The sequence below is a fragment of the Sinocyclocheilus grahami genome, unplaced genomic scaffold (genome assembly GCF_001515645.1).
Source record: "Sinocyclocheilus grahami isolate Dianchi unplaced genomic scaffold, SAMN03320097.WGS_v1.1 scaffold74.1, whole genome shotgun sequence".
NCBI lineage: Eukaryota > Metazoa > Chordata > Actinopteri > Cypriniformes > Cyprinidae > Sinocyclocheilus > Sinocyclocheilus grahami.
In genome coordinates this window covers 3,007,313-3,017,994 of record NW_015505253.1, presented here as the reverse complement: position 1 = coordinate 3,017,994, position 10,682 = coordinate 3,007,313, and positions in this window count along the sequence as shown.

Sequence of the window (10,682 nt, the reverse complement as noted above, 5' to 3'; positions counted from 1 at the left end):
CATGGCAGGCCACTTGGGGGAGGCAAAGAAACGGGAACAGCTCATGGCCCGATTCTTTTGGCCGGGCATTCACGAGAACATCCGCCAGGGGTGTGCGGGGTGTCGTGAATGTCAGCTGGTAAATCCTCCGGCCAGTTCTAAAGCGCCTTGCGCCCATTACCACTGATAGAGTTCCCCTTCAAGAGAATTGGCATGGACCTCATCGGGCCATTGGAACGTTCAGCACGCGGGCATCGTTTTGCATTAGTTCTGGTGGACTATGCAACACGATACCCGGAGGCAGTGCCGCTGCGCACCATCTCTGCAAAGAGTGTGGCGGACACACTGTTTCGAGTCATCTCCCGAGTGGGGATCCCCAAAGAGATCTTCACTGATCAGGGCACGGCGTTTATGTCACGTACGTTAAGCGAACTATACAAACTCCTGGGCATTAAATCGATTCGCACCAGTGTCTATCACCCACAAACGGACGGCTTGGTGGAACGATTTAATCGCATGTTAAAAATCCATGGTTCGTAAGTTTGTTAAGGAAGACGCCAAAAATTGGGATAAATGGCTTGAGCCCCTATTATTGCGGGGTGCTTGACGTCATTAGAGAGGCTTGGGAGGAGGGGCCTTCAAACAGCCGTAGTGAAATTCAGTATGTCCTGGACCTCCGAGCAAAACTCCACACTCTGGGGCGGCTGTCAATGGAGAATTTGCTCCAGGCGCAGGACAGACAAAGTCGGCTGTACAACAGGGGAGCGCGAGCGCGGCAATTTACACCGGGAGAGAAAGTGCTTGTATTACTTCCAACGTCTAGTTCCAAATTACTCGCGAAGTGGCAAGGACCTTTTGTGGTTACACGGCGAGTGGGGGATCTCGATTATGAGGTTAGGCACACGGATGGGGTAATTCATGTCAGGTTTATCATCTCAACCTGTTAAAACGTTGGAATGAGGTGACCTCGGTGGGGTTAGCAGCAGCTGCTTCGGCAGAGGAAGATCTTGGACCGGAAGTGGCTGTCAAAACCAATCCGCTCGCTCTGGTCCCTGGGGGAGATCACCTCTCGCCGCTGCAGCTCACCGAGCTAGCCAAGTTGCAAGCGGATTTTGCTGATGTGTTTTCACCCCTGCCCGGTCGCACGGACCTCAGACAGCACCACATTGAAACGATCCCCGGGGAAGTGGTGCGCAGCCCCCCCTATCGGTTACCGGAGCACAAGAAAAAAGTGGTGCAGGATGAATTATCGGCCATGCTAGGGCTGGGAGTAATAGAAGAATCACATAGCAACTGGGCAAGCCCGATAGTTTTATTGCCTAAAACGGACGGCTCCGTCTGGTTCTGTGTGGATTACAGGAAGGTAAATGCAGTGTCGAAATTCGACGCTTATCCAATGCCCCGTGTTGACGAGCTGCTTGATCGGTTAGGTTCGGCTCTCATTTATTCGACACTGGATTTAACTAAAGGGTATTGGCAGATCCCCTTGTCGCCATTATCCAAGGAAAAAACAGCCTTCACCACGCCGTTCGGGTTACACCAATTCGTTACCCTTCCGTTCGGCTTGTTCGGGGCTCCCGCCACCTTTCAGCGTCTAATGGACAAGATCCTCCGGCCACATAGCGCATGCCGCTACCTCTCGATGACATTATTATACACAGTAATGATTGGCAGCGGTATATGGAACATCTGCGTGCGGTCCTGAGATCCCTGAGGGTGGCTGGACTCACGGCGAACCCGCGGAAGTGAGCAATTGGGCATGTGGAGGTACGGTATCTGGGCTTCCACTTGGGTCATGGGCAGGTGTGTCCCCAAATTGACAAGACGGCTGCGATTGCGGCTTGCCCAAGACTCAAGACCAAAAAGGAGATGAGACAGTTCCTGGGGCTGGCGGGATATTATCGCAGGTTTATTCCTAATTATTCGGAGCTCACCAGCCCGCTGACTGATCTCACTAAAAGGGAAGCACCAGATCCAGTCCAGTGGACGGAGCTGTGCCAACAGGTCCTAACCAAGGTAAAGGCTGCCCTGTGCGGCGGGCCACTCTTACACTCTCCTAACTTTGATCTCCCTTTCTTGTTGCAGACGGACGCGTCAGACAGGGGGCTGGGTGCAGTCCTGTCCCAGGTGATCGGAGGAGAGGAGCGGCCGGTGCTGTATCTGAGTCGAAAGCTCTCAAAGAGAGAGACCAGATACAGCACCATTGAAAAGGAGTGTTTGGCCATCCGGTGGGCCATCCTCACACTCCGGAATTACCTCCTGGGACGGGAATTCACTCTCTGTTCGGACCACGCACCCCTCCAGTGGCTCCACCGTATGAAGGATACCAACACGCGGATCACCCGTTGGTATCTGGCTTTACAGCCTTTTAAGTTCAAGGTGGTCCACAGGCCGGGGGCCCAGATGGCGGTGGCCGACTTCCTCTCTAGAAATGGGGGGGAGGGGCTGCAGGCCGGATGGCACCCCGGCCTGAGTCGGGCGGTGGGGGTATGTGGCGAGGGTGGCGGGGGAAGGCGAAAGGCTGCAGCGGGAGAAAGAGTTTGGAGACGAGCGGTGATAAGGAGGTCAAGTGAATAATGATTAACACCTGTTTGCAATTCCAGTGATTGGCGGAGAGACGAGAGATAAGTGCCCGCCGACCTTGGAGAGAGAGGGAGAGACACAGCAGAGTATGCGTTGTGTGACGTTACCATACTGCGGAGGCCGAGACCCGAGCAGCGCTTATTGTTTATTGTATGTTGACTGTGGCGACCAATAAAAAGGTCTACCCGCCACCCCTGACTTCCTCGTCCTTCCTCCCGAACTACAAACTTTGCTACAATTACATATTTAGATATTATATAATAAAATAGATTTTTAGATGATATTTAGATAAAATAGATGCTCAGTGTCTATATGTCACATTTTCAGAGATAAGTGCCCGCCGACCTTGGAGAGAGAGGGAGAGACACAGCAGAGTATGCGTTGTGTGACGTTACCATACTGCGGAGGCCGAGACCCGAGCAGCGCTTATTGTTTATTGTATGTTGACTGTGGCGACCAATAAAAAGGTCTACCCGCCACCCCTGACTTCCTCGTCCTTCCTCCCGAACTACAAACTTTGCTACAATTACATATTTAGATATTATATAATAAAATAGATTTTTAGATGATATTTAGATAAAATAGATGCTCAGTGTCTATATGTCACATTTTCCAACATCTTAAAGAAAATCTCCTTTCAGAAAAATGTTGTTAGTAGCAACCAAGGACATAACCTTGGCTTAAATTCTATTAATATTTATAAAGTATAAAATCGCAGAAAAATCCGCATTGACTGACCAGTTATCTGGAGTTATACAGTCCAGCTACATAGAAATAATTTTTATATTTATTTATTTCTATTTTCTATTTATTTTCAATTATATTTATTTCTAAATAAATAAGTTTTATATATACTAAATCATCATCACTACCACCATCAATAAATCATAAATACTTCAAAATTTTTTTTACTATTCTATTAACTATATTGTTTGTACACCAGCCAGTTAACACAGCCTCTATTAATTAGGTGTGTGTGTGTGTGTGTGTGTGTGTGTGTGTGCGTGTGCATTTGCTCAAGCCGATGAAAGCCATTTCCTCTTGAGGTTTGGAGGGCGGTGTATTGATTTCTGATTGATGAGAGTGGAATGAGGGATTCCCTTTGATTAATCTCTCTAGCCACTTTACTTTTTCATTTCCTGATTCCTCCTTTCAGCTTGACTGGCTGGACAGACTGAAGGAATGAAATGAGGACATGTTGGGTCAATCAGTCTAAGATGTATTTCTTTCTCTATGACAGTCGTCCTCTTCTTTTCAAACTGACTGAATGCTCATATTTTGGTGGAAATACATTCTTTGATACATTGATAGATGATTATGATTACCATGATTATGATTATGATTATGATTACCTGCCAAGGGACCGCGGATGAAAACTAGCCATTGGCTAAATTCGGTACAATGCATGAAATGGAAACATTTATGTTAAAATTGTACATGGTCCCTTTTCAAATAGATTTTAATAAATACATACATTTCAGGATCTTTGATGAATAGAAAGTTCAAAAGAAAAGCATTTATTTGAAATAGAAATCTTTTATAAAATTATAAATGTCTTAAATACTGTCGATTTAATGCATGCCTGTGAATAAAAGTATTAAAGGTGACATATCATGAAACTCTGACTTTTCCAGGTTTTAAGTGCTATAATCAGGTCCCAGGTGCATCTACCAACCAAGGAAACGTGAAAAAGATTAACCCAGTCACTTTGTTTTGGTAAGCCAATACATTTCAGGATCTTTGATGAATAGAAAGTTCAAAAGAACAGCATTTATTTGAAATAGAAATCTTTTATAAAATTATAAATGTCTTAAATACTGTCGATTTAATGCATGCCTGTGAATAAAAGTATTAAAGGTGACATATCATGAAACTCTGACTTTTCCAGGTTTTAAGTGCTATAATCAGGTCCCAGGTGCATCTACCAACCAAGGAAACGTGAAAAAGATTAACCCAGTCACTTTGTTTTGGTAAGCCTTTTTCTGCAATCGTTTGAGAAAATGAGCGTGTCTGATTTCGCTCCCTTGGTGACGTGGCAAAGGGATCTTATTATAATATTACCGCCCCTTAATCTGTAAATGTAATACACCCACAGTGCCGTCATTGTGTTTTTCGCAAGCGACAACGGTGTACAAGTTCTAATGCCATGGAGAAAGTTTGAGCAAAACATGCTAACTGTTCTGTCTTTGGCTGCACAGACGAGCACAGAACACTATTTACAGTCCCAGCCTCAGAGGAGACAACAGAGCAGTGGAATTATTAATTTATTAACTGTATATTGCTGCTGCCACACAGATCTAAAATAAACCAGCAATTTATTTCCCAGCAGTTTACCTTCACAGACATAACCGACTGTTTTTGTAACTCATGTGTGTTTTTAACGTAAATTTGTGTGTGAATGAGAACTTAGTTTAGTACTCGCATGCTGTCACAGCTGCTTTCTGTGCGTGTGCTTCGGATATGTGCGCTCAGAAAACGTATATGAGAAGTTTAAACTAATATGGTTTAAAACGCATGATTTCAGCGCGATAAACATGATAATCAGAACCAAAACAGATGTTTTTAGTAATGGCAGCTCATTCTGGAAAAGGGGGCGGGGAGCAGCAGCTCATGTGCATTTAAAGAGACAGGACCGAAAAACAGCGTGTTTCTGCTTCCACTCAAAATAGGCATTTTCAAAATGATATAATAAATGATCTATGGAGTATTTTGAGCTGAAACTTCACAGACACATTCTGGGGACACCAGAGACTTATATTATATATTGTAAAAAGGGGCATAATATGTCTCCTTTTTAATTTCCTCATGCTTTTGAAAGGTGTAATTGTGAAAGTTAACTAAGCAATTTAGTATGCATTTTGTGTAATGTCACAGCAATAGCTTGCCAGAACATAAATTGAAAAACATCTAAAGCAAATGCTTCATGCTTTGTCAGGAGATGAAAAAGACGGAAAGAAATGTTTTATATTGACCAAAATCACTTAAACCGGCTTCCAAACTCATAAGCAGGAAGACTTATAGACGATATATGGCTATTCTGAAATAAATCACATGCATTCAAGCAGGAATGAATGCACAGTGAATGAGGGAGTTACAGCATGATGTTCAATTCAACTTCTGTCTCACGCTGAGGATGCAAACATAAGCAAAAACATTATGCATTACCTGTTGCTGCTATTATAATGGCCCATTTTAGCAGTTTTCCCAATTGTTTTTCATTTTCAGCAGTAAATCTGGTGTAATTTTATTCATATAGCATCACTTCATAATGTCCCGTAAAACAAGCTTCCATTGTGCCAAATCCACAAATTCCCACTACTGCATAAAGTGTGAAACAACCTACGGCTATGGTCAAACAAGGATTCAACACAACTTTTGGGCCAATTAAATTAAACTAAATTCTATAAACGATGTCCTGATGAAAAACAATTACCATCTAAATAGGACTGGAGACTGACATCGACACTGAAATGAGGTCATTGATGAAACTCTCACATTGTGTTTCTCTTTCTATTGATTTCTCCTTCTCTCCTGCAGTCGTGACCCAGCGGTAACTTCATTTAACCAGAAATCTCTCGGGGTACAGAAGAAACCCGCGACCCGTATCCATCAGTAGCCCACAGGGGCGCATCCATTCAGACAATTGATTTCAGAAAACACCACAACCGTTTTCTTCATCTTTAGAGAGAAACCGCAGAGCAAACCAGAGACATATCTGTACATCAGCTCGGCTTGAGAAGAATGGATTTTGTTCAGACCAGACCAGGCTTGTTTAGTTCCCTGGAGATCCAGAGGGCTAAAGACAATCGGAGTCTGGTCTCCCTAGAGTCCTGCTCAGCACGTTACCTTCACTCATCACTCCATCCCGCTGGGACACGGAGATACATGACTTCAGTGATGCTGGTGATATTACACTGATGTTCAAACAGCAAGCAAGCAAAAAGCTAAATAATCGAATTTGAAATCCACTTGAGATTTGAAAAACGTTACTTAAAGGGTTATTTCACCCAAAAATTAAAATCACCCCATGATTTACTCACCCTCAAGCCATCCTATAGGTATATGACATTCTTCTTTCAGACTAATACAATCAGAGCTATATTAAAAAATGTCCAGGCTAATCCATGCTTTATAATGGGAGTGGATCGTATCCCAAAATTTGAAGTCGAAAAAAATTGCACCCATCCATTATAAAAGAAGTCCACACGGCTCCGGGGGGGTTAATAAAGGCCTTCTGAAGCGATGCAATGTGTTTGTGTAAGAAAAATATCCATATTTACAACTTTATAAATCTTAATCTCTATCTTCCGCTAACTGTTGTACGCTCATTCACGAGAGAGTGAAATTCTTGCACTTAAAACCCTTTAAGTGCAAGAATTTCATGATTACTTCTGGGTGGATCCAATAGAAACTGCCAAGAAATGTTCAAGTCAGGGTTATTATTATCAACTAAAACTCAAATTAAAACTATAAAATAAAATAAAATGTAATTAAAAAATATATATTTATTTTACCTATAGTTGCCACGGCAATATTTCTATTTTCGATTAGTTCAACTTAAAATACTAAAATAAATAAAGCTAAATAAATAATCTATTAAATTAATTTAAAAAAAAAAACTATATACACATTTACAAAAAAATATAAAATGACACACTATAAATTTACTAAAACTACAATTTAATTCAAAATATTAACAAAAAACTATAATAGTAATAATAATAGTATATCAGTAACACTAAAAGCATAATACAATATATTCTGCATAAAGAAAACAAAGCATGTTTTAAGGAATATCAGTTTTCTTAATATATTGTGACACAAAATAAGCACATTCCCCAATTCATTGCAGTCAGTCTACTGTAATGCAAAAAATACATTATTAAAAATATATATTTAAATCATAAAACACATACCTGAACATACATTTATATAGCACCATTATAAGTTTAAATGGAAGTGTTTGTTGTTCTGAATTTAATTTATACTTGTTTTCAATCAAAAATATTTTTTGTCTCTATTACAGTAATGAGCACTTGAGGATGTAAATGTATTTTATGCCAAATATAATTTCTTCTTTTTTTTTTTTGAGGTGAAATATAAAATAATTGTTTGTGAGATTCACCCATTATAATATATTTACCCACTGTATAATATTTACATTTAGCCAAAATGTGAACTAACATAATAATATGCATAACTATAAGCCAGTCTAATAATATTTCTGCACATTTTTACACATTTCCCAGGTGCACAGAGAACTTCATCCTTCAAAAATGAAAAAAAAGCAATTAAATGCAAGACTCTGCTCAGCTTGGAAAACTATGAAATTAACTGGACTTTGTTGATTGTAATGTATGAGTTTCTGTCATCCACCTCCTCTCGTTCAACTGAAGGTCATTTTTAATATAAGCTGCTCTGGCTTGACGCATAACAGTATATTTTCAAGGATTTTTGTTTCTATGGTTTCTATAGTTATTTCACATAAAAATCCTGAATATTATTCAGAAATAGGGCTGTTAATTAAATCAGAATTATAAAAAATATTTAATCACAATGAAAATAAACTCAACAGGACTTTGGACTTTTAATATCAATACTAATATATTAATAGTTTATCTTAAACTCCTTAAAAAACATATCCAAAATGCATATCCAAAATCTGAAAATGCAAAGGCATAACCAGCATCACTACAACACTGCAATAATACAAAACTGATTTTTTTCAACAGCAATGTACTGAAATAAAATCCCACTAATGCCTAATAAAGATATGTCTGTAAAAAGCAGCATGTGAAATCTGATTCATAGTACCTTAGAGAGTCTTCATCTGTGACAGGATGACGTCTTCACTAAATCTGAATCAGTGCAGTCAAACCTCCACCAAAGCAAACAGAGAGACACCTCGCCCTACTTAAGCGCCTTAATGAAATAGAGAAACGTCTCCCATCATCAGCTTCTCCATCCACATGACCTCAGAGAAGGGCAGACGCCTGACGCTGCATTCACTTTCAATCTGGGCTGATTGGCAAATGGACGGGGAAGAGGAGGACAAGAGAGGAACAGGGCAGCATCTCATCCGTCATCTACCGTGAGGTGCCCTGCTCTCATACATGATATTACAGATATCATACGCTAATGCACTTCCATAACAAAAGCAGGCACAGAGGATCTGATCTAAACCCTTCTAAAGCAGCATCTTAACTCAATAGATCTTCATTAGTGAGCGATTTGAAACACACAAATAGCACATGTCTTGAAACACACAAGACTTGATTACCAACTGATTTCAATATAGAGTACAAACATGCACGGTCAGCAACACAAAAATGCATTTTATGTAAAAAACAAACAAACAAAAAAACACTGCAGATCTGGTCAATGCACATAAGAAAGGCAAGCAGCTTTCACTTTTTATGTTTTAAATGTGGCAATCATGACTAAGCTATAAGTTTGCACAAGAAAGTTGAGAATCGTGCACACACACAAAAAACCCATGCATTTCACTCCAAATTCAAGAAAAAAATTTTTTTATATTTTGTTTAAAATGAAGGAATTTTTAGGACCATTAGAATCAGGGTATCTTCCGATCATTCGGTTTTTAATTTAATATTGAAATCTGAAAAATGAAAAAAAACGGCACATTTTTCATTTTTTTCATTTGTTCAAACAAAACGAAAAATCAAGAATTTGGCTTCTTTTTTACGTTCAGGGATAGAAAACGAATAAGCAACTTGAATATTCGATCTCTACATGTGGGTGGGAATGAAACGCCCCTCTCCGCTGATTGGTCAACCAAGCATTTAATAGTCCTAAAAAAACTATTTATAAAATAACAATAGAGAAAAAGAGAAAATTGTTATTTTCTCTGCCTACTAAATCAAAGTCACATAACCGTTGTGTGACTGACTCGCAGCAGGCGCATAGAGTGGTGTATCATTCCTGAATGAATCAGAGTCTTTGAAAAACCCATTATTATAGACAACAATGCAATTACCAATTATTATAGACAGCTGCTTGATTTTATTCCTAAATGAATGAATGAAGCATTTTGAACGAATTGACTGAATAAAAGGCTCCTTTATTAACACAATGACTTATTACTTTCATAATCCAAGTATCATTTCATTTTATTCATATTTCTGTATTAAAAATGTTGTATAAAACATTAATCTCATTTCATTATACATTTGTAATTGCTGTGTAAATGCGCATACAGCCGTCTGATCAGCATTAAACTAAATACATCTAAAAGCATCTTCAGATGCAGGTTCTATATCACTGAATACTGATTTAATTGGTAACAGCCTATTGTCATATTATTCTAATTTATTTGATGTAAGAATTTAACATTAAAGATGACATTCAAAAGGTAAAAGGTAAAAAAATAAAATAATAATAATAATAATAATAAATTAATTAAAAACTGAAAATCAGTTGCCCCTTCTGGGCAAGTTCATTTCTGACACTGATGACACTGGCTTATTGTTTGAAGTGTTATTTCAGGGTTTGGATATGTTCTTATAACTCAAACGAGTTCACCTTCAAATCATGACCTCAAATTCACATTTCACTAAAGTCAATCACTGAAACAAGCACTGTGAGGAACAAATAGTCCCATGCCAGTGGGATAACAACATATGATTTCCTAAATTTCTAGAAAGTGCTCTATGAATAAAACTTATGACTGTATGTTCACATAAATTGATAGTGGTCTGTGCTTCACTACAATACATTCTCCCCACGCTGCTGTGTGTTGCGCAGCTTTGCCACACAGATTTTGATAATTAGCTATAATAGATCTGGCAGTGTGCCAGAGGACCAAAGGCTCTGCCTCTGTACGGTTTGTGTCAAGCCATTCATTAATCTGGCTGTTTGATGAAGAGAAAGAGATCAAATGTAGTAGAAATAAACATGTTAAGAATCAATAGAAGCGGAGGACTATTATTGTGTTGTAATGTTTGGTTAACCAATCAGTGGAGAGGTGCGTTTCATTCCCGCCCACATGTAGAGATCGAATATTCAAGTTGCTTATTCGGTTTCTATCCCTGAACGTAAAAACGAAAAATTAAGCCGGATTCTTGATTTTTCGTTTTGTTTGAACTATTGAAAAATGAAAT